We start from the raw sequence: 16,166 nt of genomic DNA, 5'->3' as shown, positions 1-16,166 counted from the left end.
TTGGGTGGGTGGGAGGGATTTTTTCTTAAATAGCAATCCTAGCTCTTATAAAATCTGACCTTTCGGTTCGACTGCCTGGACGAAAGTGAATCGGTGGGGTTGCGCGCTCGATTTAGCGCATGCGCTGAATCTCTTTTTAAGTTTTAACCAATGAAATGCTTTAACGAAATGGCGGGCGCGGGAATCTTTTGATTACGTAATACTGTAAGGCGCCCTCAAGCGGATCTGTTGAATAATTAGATGTGTATTGCTAACGTAAACATAAAGGTGATGAAACGGGTTGATTATTCTCGATAACAACAGCTATTTTATAGTTAATAGCTGGTATTATCGATAAATCCTCAACTTACAAGAACGATTGGAGCGCTTAGCTTCTCTTACTCTAAGTTCAACCATAACCATACGTTTTTGCTATATAAGAACAACAGAGCAAATAACTTGTCAAAAGTTTATTTTGTTTTATTTACATTTAAAGTTTGGATTTAATGGCGAGGCTCCATGTTATTTACACAAGCACGAATTCACAAGCATGAACAGCGAACGAAGCAATCTGGTCACCTGCCAACTTGGCGTATTACTGGCGACCGCCCCAAAGGGCAAAGCAGCAGTTTTGAATAGCCCCCACTGGGCTTTACGAGTTTGATTATGAAATAAACTTAAGTATTTGAACGTGAATTCCGTCAAGGTGTACTATGGCCGGAACTCACAAATTAGCATTTTAACTTTAAGTATACTGTCTGTATTTATATAATTCCAATAGCTTAATAAATATCATAATTTAAGTGCTGCCGAACGCCAATGTGAGATTCTAGGTACTAGAAGCGAACTCGCCAAAATATAAGCATAAAGAAATAACACGCATCACAACCCGAAACAGAACTGGGTTTATTATCGTATAAAACAATTCATACTTTAAGGAAATTTTGGCTCGGCAGCAAGAAAGCAACAAGGAAAGGAGCCTCGCATTACTCAGCAGCAAACTTGAATGAACGGTAAAGCATACCGTAAACGTGTATTAGCGTATCATAAAGCGTCGCTGGACAAACCTGATGATATTTATTTCAATGATTTACCAAACTGCACACGCAGGACTTAAAGTCGCGAATCAAAAGCGCATTGCCCTGCTCGTTCAAGTGGACACCGTCGGACTTCAATTGTTCAGGCGTTATACTATGAGAAATGAAGGAACCCCCAATACCTAATATGGTTTTTTTACAAAGCCATTTAATCGGCGCCTTACATTTCCCATTGCACGCTTATTACTCGAATAGCGCCATGTTGTTCGAGGCGTTATCTGCGATACTGCGAGAGTGGTTGATGGGAATAAATCTTTAAGCGCTCTTATTACTTTAGCAAAAATTGCCATTAACACTTTAGTAGGATATTGGCCAATGTCATTTCCCCCAATGTGAATAATCATGACATGAGGTAGTCCATCTTCATCAATATGTTTCAAAATCGTGACTTTCCTTACAAGCGCTTTAAAGCTTAGACCTCCATAGCCCTGCCACCAAAAGGCACTATTGGAAATTCCCAGGTTCGCGTCGTGCGATCGGGCGTAGCAAAAGGCATGCCTAATAATTGAAGAACCGACGACCCACACGCGCGTCGTTCTATCTAAATAAGCAAAAAAAATTAATAATAATATGTAATATGATGTGATGAACCAAACCTAAAGTAAATTTGGGACCAAATGTATATTTTCATTCCGAACGTAACGTTTGTACGCGTCTGACGTCCACCTACCGGCCTCTTTTATCTGTTCCGTGGTGCAACCCACCATAGCGGCGGTTGTGGCTGCCCCAATGCGAAATGAATGTGTGTTGTACTTTGCAAATTCGAGGTTCATAACAGATAAACATTTTTTTAATACAGAAGAAAACTGTGTGCGTGTAAGAGGAGTACCCTCCATATGACACAGCAACGGACCGTTAATCTTTGGCCTGCGTGCCAGAAAAATATTTAAACTGTGTACAGGGCAAACACTTTTACCGGTTTTATTGATCTGCATAATATAACCCTTTGACTCTTTATCCGTCTTTGAATTGCGAAGTGTAAGCAATAAATTGCCGTCGCTCGTATATCTTACATCACTAAATGCTAACGTGTGATTTACAACAGACTGTCGTGTTACGGCTAATTCTCCTACGCGGAAGAACCCAAAGAAAGCCAAAGTGTATGCCGCTGTAAATAGGGCACTTTCGTACATATTTATAACATGGATGGGAGTGTTTCAACAATAAGGCATAATAATTGTGCCGTTATTGGAAGTCGCGTTGTATGTGCGCGTGTATTCCTTCCCATGCCTGTTATAATTTTAGTGATTATATAATTTTCGGTGGTATCCGCGAACCCAAAAAGCTTGCATTGGGCACCGATAGCACATTTATAGAGGCGAGCTGTATTGGCGGTTAAGCCATCAAGTGACAAGATGAGAAAAACAATACCAAATTGTCAACGGATGGAGGCCACAAATTTGGCAATTGATACGTAAGCCTAAAATTAGAGAACCGGTTTAAACCGACTTGATACGACTGTAATGTATTGCCGGACATAGAACAGCCAATTAGTCGTCGAGCCTCATTTCGTAAATCATGCTCTGAAAAAGTGGTGGAATTGGTGCCCTTTCTGCCAAGTCGGGTACCAGCTGGCGAAGGCGCGCCCACTGCTTTCGTGAAATAGAATCAGCGATATTATTAAGTTTTGTTCGCATATAGACAGCCTTAAACAAAATATTATGGCGCATGCATCTTAACACAAAATGTCTGAGAATGTGCATAACGCGTTTGGATTTCGCAGACTGTTTATTGATTATGGCAACTAAAGCCTCGTTATCGATTCGTAAAATTATCTTTTTATTTTTTAGTTCGGGACCCCAAAGGTACAAGCTAACAGCACAGGGACCATTTCTAAAAACGTTATGTCTTTCATGACTTCATGTTTGCTCCAGTCAAGAGGCCATGGAAAAAATGCCCAATTGCCGTTTAAGTAACAGCCGCCGCCAAGGTCGGCTCTACCCGCACTGTCGGTAAAAAGTTGTAAATGTTCGTTTTCCAACCAAGCATTTTCGGGAATGTAACCTACTCCATTGAAACTTGTTAAGAAAAACAGCCACATGTGGAAGTCCTCGCGCATTCCTTCTGTTATCCTTATTTTATGAAATTCATGTTTTATACCGGACATTGCATCATAAAATCGTCGCAACAAAGCTCTGCTTGAACGAATTGCCTGGCCGAAAAAGCAAAATTTACCAGCGAGTGACTGAAGGTCTCGCAACGTTATTTTCTTCCTAGTTATATAGAGCAAAATTAGGGACTTCAACTCTGCGATTTTGTGCTGGGGTATTCTAATAAGCATTTGTGAAGAATCAATTTCCAAACCCAGAAAAACTATTACAGTGGAAGGGTCCGTGCTTTTTCCATCGTTAATTGGTACCCCAACTGTACACATACTTGATGGAAAGTGGAAAGTAAATGTTGGCAGTTGCCAGTTCCATGTGCCCCGCAAAATATGAAATCGTCCAGATAATGATCAAGTGATGAAATTTTTGAAATGTATTTTACCAGCCAATGGATAAAGGTCGAAAATGCCTCGAAATAATATGGTGCACAACTGGCGCCAAAAGGTAAATTTAAGTTTACATAAATTTTGCCATCAAATTTAATGCCTAATAATTCGAAGTCTTTAGGTGATATTGGAAGTAGCCGGAATGCAGATTTTATATCACGCTTTACCATTAACGTTGATCTTCCCAATTTAAATATCATGTCTGCCACTGTGTCAAATTTTGTGTACGATACTGATTTTAATTGACTAACTATGCCGTCATTAACACTACCGCCAGCCCGTGGATAGCTTAAATGAGTGATAAGGCGCCAACCGCCATCAGACTTCGGTACCAAGCCTATGGGAGAAATTCGAAAAATTTTAAACGGTGGACTAAAGAACGGCCCGGCCATTCGGCCCTCCAATATTTCTTTTTCCAATTTATCGAAAACTACGCTTGGTCGGAGTTTAGCCGATCGCAATTTTTTTGCATCGATGGGTTCGCGCGACCCTTCAAATCCTAAACTAAAACCAAATCGGAAACCATTCTTTAACAACGTTGCATGGACCTTACATCGGGATATCGCTGTAAAAATCGTCTAAATTTGATGTGTTTATGAGGCTTTTTGGCAGCTAGCCGGATGTCACGGCCATATTTTAATAATTCCTGAGTCCTGCCCGGATGAGCAGCCAAAAAATTGGACATGTAGACTAAGAAAGCATCTGTCCACGAACTGATGTCGTTAACTTTTTGTTGTGCGGACTTGTTGTCAATAATTAGCCGACCGTCCTGGCCTATCATTAACGATTTATTTGACTCCTCGACACCTGATTTAGAATCAATCAAAGAAGAGAATTCTACAAATGCACCAGACACAATTTTATTCTTAATCTGATGCGAGATGTTGCACCCAACATTTGAAAAGACACTTAGCATCTGATTCACTGTGTTATCAATAACCGTTAAAGGCAACGGATCAGAAAAGAAATGTTCTGTACCTGCACCTTGTTCACCGTTCGCGACCGATACATGCGGAATGCTGATGGGCCCATTCAATGGCTGGATGCCTTCCAGGGCGGCGGTTTGTAACCTGCGACCTGAGGTGTGGGTACCCTCCCCGTATTAGCCAAGTCTATGGGCGCTATAGGACCATCATCTGCAAGAGCCACAGTACCGGTAGTCAGCGCCACAGATGCATCAGCTGTAGCCGCGGCAAGACCGGAATTCACCGTCGAGGCTGATGCGGGGACTGCTGCGATTGTGTTTGATTTGGGCGTCTGGCCTGTCTGTACTGGAGGGGTCCTCCTTGCCCGCTTAGCGGCCCGAAACTCTTCCACAATATCTCGAAGCGGGAATGCCATCCGGAAAAAGACAGCAAAATCAATAACCGTCGTCTGACGTATAAATATTTACAATTTATATATAAATATGTATGTGCGTGTTTTAAAACCTCATTCCTCGACAAATTGATCGAGTTCTTGATAAAGTAGACAAAACAAAGTAAAATAGAAACATTTATTTAATGATTTGAATGTATATGTAATGTTATGTACTATAATTCATCAACTAACTAACCAAAACTATTTTAATTCGAACAATTATTTTTTCTTAAATAGCAATCCTAGCTCTTATAAAATCTGACCTTTCGGTTCGACTGCCTGGACGAAAGTGAATCGGTGGGGTTGCGCGCTCGATTTAGCGCATGCGCTGAATCTCTTTTTAAGTTTTAACCAATGAAATGCTTTAACGAAATGGCGGGCGCGGGAATCTTTTGATTACGTAATACTGTAAGGCGCCCTCAAGCGGATCTGTTGAATAATTAGATGTGTATTGCTAACGTAAACATAAAGGTGATGAAACGGGTTGATTATTCTCGATAACAACAGCTATTTTATAGTTAATAGCTGGTATTAATACAAAACGTCGTGCTGACACGACATTGGAAATTGGACATTGAAAAATGAAAAAGGTGCTGGCACGCCATTGGACAATAAACATTCAAAAATGAATAGCATGCTGACACGACTTTGGACATTCTAAATTGAATGTTAAAGCACGAGATTGGACATGCGACATTTTAAAATGAATGCGCTTGGCACGACATTGGACAATAAACATTAAAAACGAGTGTCTTGCTGGCACAAATGACTTAAAAATGAAAGTCTTGCTTGCACGAGATTGAACATTGGATTTTCAATAATGTTGTGCCAGCACGACATTGAATATTTAAAATAAAAGTCGTGCTGGCACAACATTGTTTATTGAACATTGAAAAACGATTGTCGTCCTGGCAAGACATTGGACATTAGACATTCAAAAATGAAAGTCTTTCTGGCACATCATTTGACATTGGATATTTGAAATTGAAAGTCGTCCTGGCACAACATTGGACATTCAAAAAAAAAAAGTCGTCCTGGCACATCATTGGACATTGGATATTTAAAAATGGATGTTGTGCCAGCACGACATTGGACATTTAAAATGAAAGTCGTGCTGGCACAACATTGTTTATTGGGCATTCAAAAATGAATGTCGTACCAGGACGATATTGGACATAGGTTATGAAACAACGAATGTCGTGCTGATACGGCATTGGAATTTGAACATTATAGAACGAATGTCATGTTTTGGCACGACATTGGTCATTAAAAAGTTGTGGTGCCACGATATTGTACAAATGACATTTGCAAATGAACGTCGTGCCAGCACGGCATTGGAAATTGTGCATTGGAAAATTACAAGCGTACTTGCACGACAGTAGACATTCAAAATCGAATGTTTTGCTGGCACGACACTCGACAAACGACATTCAAAAATAAATGTCGTGCTGATACGACATTGGATATTTTAAATTGAATGTCATACAGGCACGACATTGGATATTCAAAAATGAATTCCGTTCTTGCACGACATTGGACATTCGAAAATGAAAGTCGTGTCAACACGAAATTGTACACAGGACATTCAAAATAAAGTCGTGCTGACACAACATCGGACATTTAAAAGGGAATTCGCTCTGTAATGACATTGGGCATTGGACATTGAACAAATAAATGTCTTGCCTGCACGACATTGAACAACTTAAAATGAAAGTCGCGCTGGCACGACAGTGAACATTGGATATTCAAAAGATGAAAGTCGCACTGATTTAACATTGGACATTGGACACTGAAACACGATTGTCGAGCTGACACGACATTGGGCATTGGACTTTCAACACTGAAAGTCGTTCTGTCACGAAATTGGACATTAGACATTTGATAATGAACGTCGTGCCAGCGCGTCATTGGATGTCCAAAAATAAAAGTTGTACGACATTGGACAACGAATGAGTCGCTGGCTCGACATTCGGCATTCAAAAATGAAAGTCGCACTGGCACAAAATGGAAATTAGACATTGAAAATTTAAATGTCATAGTGTTAAGACATTATATATTTAAAAATGAAAGTCGCGCTGACACGACAATGGACGTTGGATTATCAAAATTGAATCTCATGCAAGCACTTCATTGGACATTTAAATGAAAGTCGCGCTGGCACTACATTGGAAATTGGACATTGGAATTTGAATGTCGAGCCAGCACAACATTTAACATTTTAAAGTAAAAGTAGCGATGAGACGACTTTAGGCATTCAAAAACAAAACGTCGTGCTGGGACATTTAAAGAATGAATGTCGTGCTGGCACGATATTGAACATTGGGCTTTCAAAACAAAATGTCGAGCATGCACGACATTGGACATTTGACATTAAAAAATGAAAGTCGTGATGGCCTGACATTGGCCATAGGACATTCAAAAATGAATATCGTGCCAGCACGACATTGGATATTCAAAAATGAAAGTCATGCTGACACAACATTGGATATTCGACATTCAAAAACGAATGTCGTGCTGGCATGACATTGGATATTCATTGTCCAATCTCGTGCTGGCGACGCATTCGTTTTTGAATGTCCAATGCTGTGCTAACACGACATTCATTTCTGAAAGTCCAATGTCAAATGTCGCAAGCACGACTTTGAAAATTTTTGAATGTTCAATCTCCAATGGCGTGCTGGGAAGACACTCTTTTTAGAATGCCCAAGTTCCAATGTCCATTGTCGTGCTAGCACGAATTTCATTTTTGAATTACTAATGTCCAATGCCGTATGTTAAACTAACTTCACACAGCTTACATCATGATGTATAACATAATGCTTGCTGAACCATCGTAGCAAAACTCTTGAATAAATAATTGGCAGGGCAATAGTTCAATGGTTACAGGTTCTGGTAGTTTCTTACTTTAAGAATAACGTTTTAATGCCATGGTCTATTCGTCCTAGAGTCACTTGCCCTCTGGCTTAATAATAACTATTTATGATATAGATGTTCATTTATTGTAGTTTCTGGAGCATTTTTCCTTCGAAGTTTAATTATATTTTTGGTAGGAGTGATCGGCATGTTGGATGGAAACATATTTTACAGTGAAACAACGGCAACTTGAAGAAATATTAAATCATCCATTGTAATTTATATTTTAAAATATGTCTGACATCCTGCATCAATGCGGTGTGAGTGATAATTCATCACTTTTCTGTCTAATGAGCCCCTTAAACGAAACCATGTTTATCTTGTGCTCCTTGTCAGGGATACAAGTCTATAAGTTCCAATGAACAAGGGTCTATGGATATATTTTAGATTGTAAGAAAAGTCAATGCTAATCAATAACACATTTCTTTCAAATTTCCAAAACTTATGTTGTTAAGGATCCGTTTGGATGTCAGCGCACAGTTATACAATCGATATATGACATGTTTTGATAAACACATGTTAACCAGGCGTCTTTAACGCATTCGGAACTCCTTGGCCATTTTCTATATAAAACAACCGCGGATGTGTATGGACAGTTCACAATGTTAGAAATCTTCACATTTAACTACGCTGCAAGTAGATCGCGTAGTTATTTCATTTTAGCAGTTAAACAGTATGACTTTACTCTTGGGAATCTTAATTATTTGTGTAATAATTCGCTTCACTGGCAATTAAGTTCAACTAATTAATACAAAAAAGCACATTACAACACTGCAATTATTATGTGCTATAATCTAAAATGTTACGAACACCTTCTACTGATGTACCGGCATACATCCGAGAATGAAAAATGGCCGATGATCTACTAACTTATTCACTGCCTTTTCAGTTAGACTGGTCGCTGGTCATACGAAGTGATTATTGCCCTTCGTTAATGGAAAGCAAATCGCTACATATTCACTCGCTGAATTTTTTAATTTTTTGTCTTGGAAAGAGCATTTTTTGCGTAAATATTTGCAAACCAGTGATATAAGACTGCTGACAAAAGATCAGATCGCAGATGTTCATATTTCTGTTCGAAAATTAATTAACTAACGGTTTAAAAAAAATGCATAAAACATCAATTTTCGAACTTAAAAATAAAAATCTGCGATTTTTGTCAGCAGTCTTATATAACTGGTTTCCATGGATTTTCGCAAAAACCGGATCGTTCCAATACAAAAAATAAAAAAAAAGTTTTTAAAACGCTCAATCTGTGAGCGTGCAGCTTAAACATAATAAGCCGCGTCTTTGATGTCACGCAACAAGATTCATCAAGTGTTATATAGTATATTCCAACAGTGAAGCACACGTGTAATGGCCACCACTTGATACCTGGTCGTTGGTGCCGTTCAGAATATTGGTGACCAATCTAGTTTCAAGACATTAAATAAAGACAATTCAGTTTAAACTTATTTTTAACAGGTGCGTTATTCGAAGAAATCATATATTGATGTAGCGTTTAACTTGTGTCGTTGTCGTTGTTGGAGTCATGAATTTGTTTTCTAAAAGACCGCGTTTCTCAACAATTACACAAGGAACTTAAGGTAGAATGCGATTTATTATTATTATTTATACAAAAATTGGTATACAGCTAATGCAGGAAATGCCTAGTAGGGAGCTGTTCGTATTTTTCATTTACAGTGTCCTTTAAACATCTGACGATCGTCAAAATCATCGCATTAAATCAAAAACCGTAGATAATTTTGTCATTTCTACGTAATCTGTTATGAAATTTCACTTGCAAATTCGTCGCAAGAAAACAAAAATGTAATGTTCATTTTTTCCTTACATCAATTCAGGGCACACCCACCCTTTACAAGGGATAACCGGAATTCAGTGTGATTTAATTACAGCCTTCACATAGTGAGTACATGTACCTCATGAAGTAAAAATATTGTTTTCTGTAATATATGTATTTTCTGCGCATTTTCAAACTTAGCTGCCGAAATTTTGCATCTAAAACCAAATAAATCGTTTGTCTGTTCATATGATAGACATAAACGAGGTAAATGAATGATTCCTCCGAGAAAAACGGTTGATATGCCATTTATTATCATTTTGTGCCAAACAAATGCGAATGATTAAATCGGCATTTTGTCTATCAATCAGCGTTGTTTTTGTCGTTTCTTATTTTGCAACATTCTTACTCAAATATATGATGCTTATGTTTGAAATATTAGTGTTGAAATAAGTGTTGTCTCATTTTGATGCGCAACCAAAATCATGGGAGATAACAACCTCTTTACTAATTGTCAATTTGAGTCGTCATTCTTGCTAGCTCTCAATATCCTTTATCATTTCATTTGTTTTTAGAAAGGGTGCATATCAGTTTTATATTCTCTGGGAGTAGGATTTGTTAACAGCATAAATAAAAAATATTTTGCTTGCTCACGTTTCCATATAATGTAAATGTGTGTGTTGTATTATCTAAATATTGGAGTATTGGTTCCAGTCTTTCTATAAATGCTGAATTGCGCAAGTCTATACTATCTTAATTTTTGACTACTTTCATTGGAGTCAAATTCATTAATACAGTGCAATGAGTAAAACTAACTACAGCTTGAAGTGAAGAGAACACTGAGTTCAGTGTGTGCAGCGCGGTGGTCTGGCGAGGCTGTTTCATGACCATCTAACACGGTAGCACGATAAAGACACGAAACTGCAACAAAGCGCTTTGACTTATTTGTGTTTATAGTTTGAAATTCGAAAAGGTATACATGTAGTTATATGTGTAGATGGCTTTATGTAATACAGTGCAATATGTATGCAATGATTGAATACCGTTAGAAATCATTTGTTCTATATCGACATTACCGCACATAGAATAAGGAAACAGATAACACGTTATTGTGTTTTCGTCCAATCTAAACTTCAAACTGTCTCGGTTTTTCCACGTCGCCGTTCAAATTTGGAACCTAGAAAGTTGATTTCATCCGAAAATTTCAGTTCGCTTTCATTACTTGACAGATGGTGCAATCCGCTTGCATAGTTAATCCGATAGTCTGTACATTATGCATCGTTTTTCGCCTGATCGCCCTTCACTCCACCATCTTTTGTAAATGGTTACGTCATCAAACAAACGTCACGGCACGCGCGCCAGTAAGCGTTGTCCTGGCACTTTTCACAATTGACCGACTGTTGTCCAATCTATTGTCATCGAAATCACATCAAAGCATAATAAAGTTCCGTGGACCATTAATAAAGAGTAGCGATCACTGGTAATGAACAGTGAACAAGTTTTAATTAGATTGTGAAGAAGCTTTCTCCTCGTGCGGCCAATATTTTCCTACAATTACGCCCTCTTAACGATGGGGACAATTGGGTTCCGCCTCGGGGTGACTATTCCGGCGCACCTCTGACTCAACATTGCTTTTAAAATGCAATGAACGTCAGATTAAAGGGTCAGCGCACGGCTCGCCATTAGCAATTGAGTCAAATGTGTCCCGTGTCGTTTTGAAAATATAAATTGGCTTGTTAACATTGCAAAATGCAAACTATTGGAATGTCGCAGTGACAATATCGACCGGGGTCTTTCATGTTGGCGTGACATGTAGGAGTCAGGACCGTCCTTCAGACAGATTATGCAACTCTCACAAACTTGCGTTTTCTAATTTTGCCGGCTATTGTGCAGATGACGCTTCGATTAGACTTTCTCTAAAAGATCGACCAGGAACCATACTTGCATGACTGTACACCACCGTCGACTGTAAGAGGTGAGCGATTCAGGGCCTAATCTTGGAAAACCAAAACTCATTATATTTACCCTGACGCATAAATCAGAACCATTGACAAAACATGCAATAATATTGAGTCCCAAAACCACTGTGATTTAGGGGTATGAGGTTGAGTGTCAACAAGTGTATTTTATGATTTACCTACTTGTTCAATAGCCTTATTTTAAAACAGAACAGAATTTGATTTGACCACATGGTACATAGTCATAGAATATGAATACATTTTTATAACGTGAGTACAGTATGTCACATAAAATGTTTAAGAGTTTTTTTTATATATATTTGGATAATGTAAATACATTTTTTGTCATCAGACTTGAGCAGTTCTATAAACGTAAACATGCTTTGTCTAACATAAAAATATTTCTGAACGAATTTCCTTCTGATATCATCTTAACAAGGACAGTTAATATAAAATTCATCTTCTAGATCATTGGAATTACAAAAAGTGCAATAACGTTCATTTGTACAAATGTATTTTCAAAAACTTACGCATTGCTTCGCTTGCTTAGAATATCTTTAGCATCAATAACACAAGTGCGTTTCCAATCTTTAACAGACATATTATACATGTCCTTGATTATAACATTTTTGATGCAACAACTTTGAACCAATAATTTAAATTATAAGATATCGTAATATAAACAGGGGATGATTGTCTAGTTCCCAAAGTATAGCACAATTCGAAGTATTGATACGTACATTTAAAATTGTTTTACAAAACTTGAATACACTCGACTTCTTTTGATTATCCGAATCCTCTTACCCATAACTTAATAATGAGCCAACAAATGCATCAAATAATTGACAACTAATGTTTAGCTTGATAAAATACTGGTTACAATTAGCCAATAGTACATTTAGTGCCTTAAGGGCTTTTCCAACTCGTTTTTCATGGCTCGTGGCAAATATACCCGTGTAGTTGAAAACAGTCCCCAATTACTTGAACTCACTCACAACTTCAGTCCAATTAGTTATTATTAAGACTTCCAATTTCTTAACAGACCACCTATTTTACGAAATACCATGGCTTTTGTTTAACTTATATTGACATTTAGACTCCATTTATTACAGCAAATTTCTAATATATATTAGGTGTGTTACCTACATAGTATACCCATGCGGTCTGCAAACCATAGTAGTTTAACTATAACGTCAATAACATGAGGCATGATCAATATTTTTTTATAAAAATATAGAATAGGAAACATGACTTCACCCTGCCTCAAGCTATGGCATTTTCGAAAAAAAATCAGAATAATTATATAACACTTCAATGCCGAATTTACTTTTTCACACATATCTTTTACAATTTTTAAAACTTAACATTTGTTTTATATATTTTAAACCATGAAACATGTCTGTAAATGCAATCAAAAGCCTTTTTAAGATCTGCAAAAACACAATACAAACGTTTATTTTCGTTAAGAAACTTTTGTATAATACGTAATAAAACAACCTTAGCATCACTTGTGATCTACCCTTATTAAATTCATATCATAATAATAGTGTATGTCTGTACTTTATGGCACCATTAATTGTCAGGTGGTTTTTTTTAATCAAAAAGAAGTCCCATGGATAATGGTATGATATTGCCTCTCTGAGACACTTGCCCTCAGATTGTGGTTTGACGGACCGTTGTCGTTAGAAATCCCGTTAAAGATGCGACAGTTTTATTGACTGTTAATAATCATAAAATATAGATATGACTCTTCATTATTCCACAATAATTGTTTACCAATTCACACCTATCATATCGTCCACAGATCGGGCGCTTTGATACGACCGCCCTTGTTTAGATATGATGGAACATTCCGACATAGTTCGACTCCCACCCTTTATTGTTGTATGGACACCTTACCTGCGAAAATACATCGTCTTCGATGATCGATATTGGGTGATCAATGTTGATTATCAATGCTGATATCAAAGGTTTGTCAAATTATTGCCCATAAAATTGTTCTCATAATTTGATATAGATCTTTTACAATGCGAGGAATGTTAACATGTAACGGTCAACATAACATCATTTTCAATGTCCAAGTTTGGCCGTGGATTCTGCATTATCGTGTACCTTCAGGAAAAAAACATTCGATACACATTACGGATTTGTAGGAACATGGCTTTAACTATAGATATCTATATTGTCAGGAAATAATATGAGTATTGAACTGTGTCAAACCCGCTTCACACCCACACTTATTTTTATTATTTATATATCATCTTTTTATAACTATAAAAATAATAATATTTCATTATGATAAAGACAGTTGTTAGATTCAGCGCTGTTCCATCCAGTAATAAATCTGCTTCTTGTGCGTATAGAACGAACATTAAAGTACGTTTTCATTTACAATTTTGCTCATTTAATCATTCCTACGTGTGTTTTTCAATGGATGATACATTGATTTAATTCATTTTCGATACATCACAAATCTGTCATGTTTTATGGGCATGAAGTGCTATGAATCTACTAAGAATGTATGATAAAGACTCATACTTAGAAAGTTTATCAGAGATTATTTTTTTGTAAAGTAATTTGATTGCAAATAAATTCATTTAAACGGCGCCTTTACATAAATGTGACAACATGTTCTGATTGGTTGGACAAAGGACAGTAATACACACCATTGTTCTTACCACGCATAGTGACATACACAATGTCGTCGTGGGTTCGATCCCCATCACTGGATCTTACTCTGGGCCATTTAAAGGGGGCACAGATCTAGTTTCTGCCCATGAAATCAATTTGAAAGTGATTTATATCAGCGTTTAAATTAGTTACTATAAACCAATCATATTTCAAGAGCTCGGTTAAATACTAACTTCAATTAGTTTAAAATTATTATTATTTTACAACGATTTTCAAACAAGTTTTTTTAACAGTATATATCTCACTCCGTTGGCACGATGAGTGTGGTGTGGGGGAACTGGAGTACCGAGATGAAACCCACTTGTCCGGCTTGGTGACCACTAACCATTCTCACATACGCCCAGGCCATGGCTTTATAACTGTATATGCAGACCAATAACATGTATTATTTTCTAAACAATTTAAATGAAATTAGGACATTTTATATCTGAAACATCGATGAAACTACCAGAAATATATTATCTAATTTCTAAAATAATAAGGGATAAGATAGCATCACTCAAAATAACGCAAATGCGTTTACCAGCGCATAGCTTTAACTTAGTACCATAGCTCAAAACCGTTGAAGATGTTCATATCCATATTGCCAATGAAAAGATGATGGGAAAGGGCCATAACTTGCTTAAAAAATAGTTAACCTGATGAGAAAACCCGACGAGAAATGGAACCCGCCGATGTATCAGGTGCACGTCTTAAATACGGTAGAGAATTTTACCATCCATGCTAAGAAATGATCATCGGTTTAAAGAATAAAATTGACAAACCATCACTTTGAAGGAAAATATGCTCCAAAATACTCATTTCTTCCAAGTCATATACAAACATAATGATAGTAAAACTACTTTATGAAAAGTAATTTTATTTTACTTCGCGTATTTCATCGACCTGTGCAATGTGAGCATTGTGGCAGATGTTTAAACTGTTATGCATGATCTTGTTCCCTTTTCAAACTTATTTGTTAATCAATTATTTCAATGATAGAAAAAGATAGTGTCAATATTAAATAGTTACAAATGCTTCAAATTAGTTACCCTGTCGGTCAGGAATTCACTGCCAATCGCCGGTAGGCGGAGCGATGACCGCTGTTACGTCACGTTACGCTTGCGGGAATGACCAATGGAGAAAGACTTGACCACTGTCCGGGTTATATCATTGAACGATAGGTGCAAAGTGGGTGTGACTTAGCAATCGGTAATCTAAGAGAGTGAGAGTTTGATGGAAAAAAATAAAAGTTGGTGCCTACAAAAATTCACAAACGGCACACGCGCAGTGGTATATGCATCATAAATGCAATAAAGTTCAAAAAATAATAATGTTCATTTAAATTAAAAATAAACATATCTTTAAGTTACAAAATAAACGGAGTAAGTGACAAAATTAATTATCATTGAAATTAATTATATAAGAGCGCTCAAAGACAATACACTTGACATATTTACTATTGTGGGGGAGAAAGTGAACATTACACAATGGACACTTGTGTTGTGGTACCCGAGGAACTCAGCCTCGTGCTGACGCTGCGCCCCAACCCTAGCAACATGTTGAAGATGCACGTGGCGCTTTGGAGCAACCAGACGCTCACACCCGGAACACACTTCCGGCCGAACCAGGGCACCGTCCGCTTAGACAGACTCGAGATCACAGAGCTTGGTCCGGAAGATGTAAGTCATTTATTTATTTATAATGTTTAAGTGAAAAAGCCGCTTACATAAACTAATATACATTATTTTTATTCATTTCATATTGTTTGGCTGCAATTATCATATAATATATAAGTATGAATTAGATGAATGCATTATCCATGAACATCTATACATTCACTCATATATATTGTTTTTCATATAATGTGTAACATACTTTATCCTTATTACAATTATTATTATCCCATTTTGATTATG

Source organism: Mya arenaria, chromosome 3 (genome assembly GCF_026914265.1).
Source record: "Mya arenaria isolate MELC-2E11 chromosome 3, ASM2691426v1".
NCBI lineage: Eukaryota > Metazoa > Mollusca > Bivalvia > Myida > Myidae > Mya > Mya arenaria.
The sequence above is the reverse complement of the archived record's forward strand: the minus strand, read 5'-3'. Positions refer to the sequence as shown.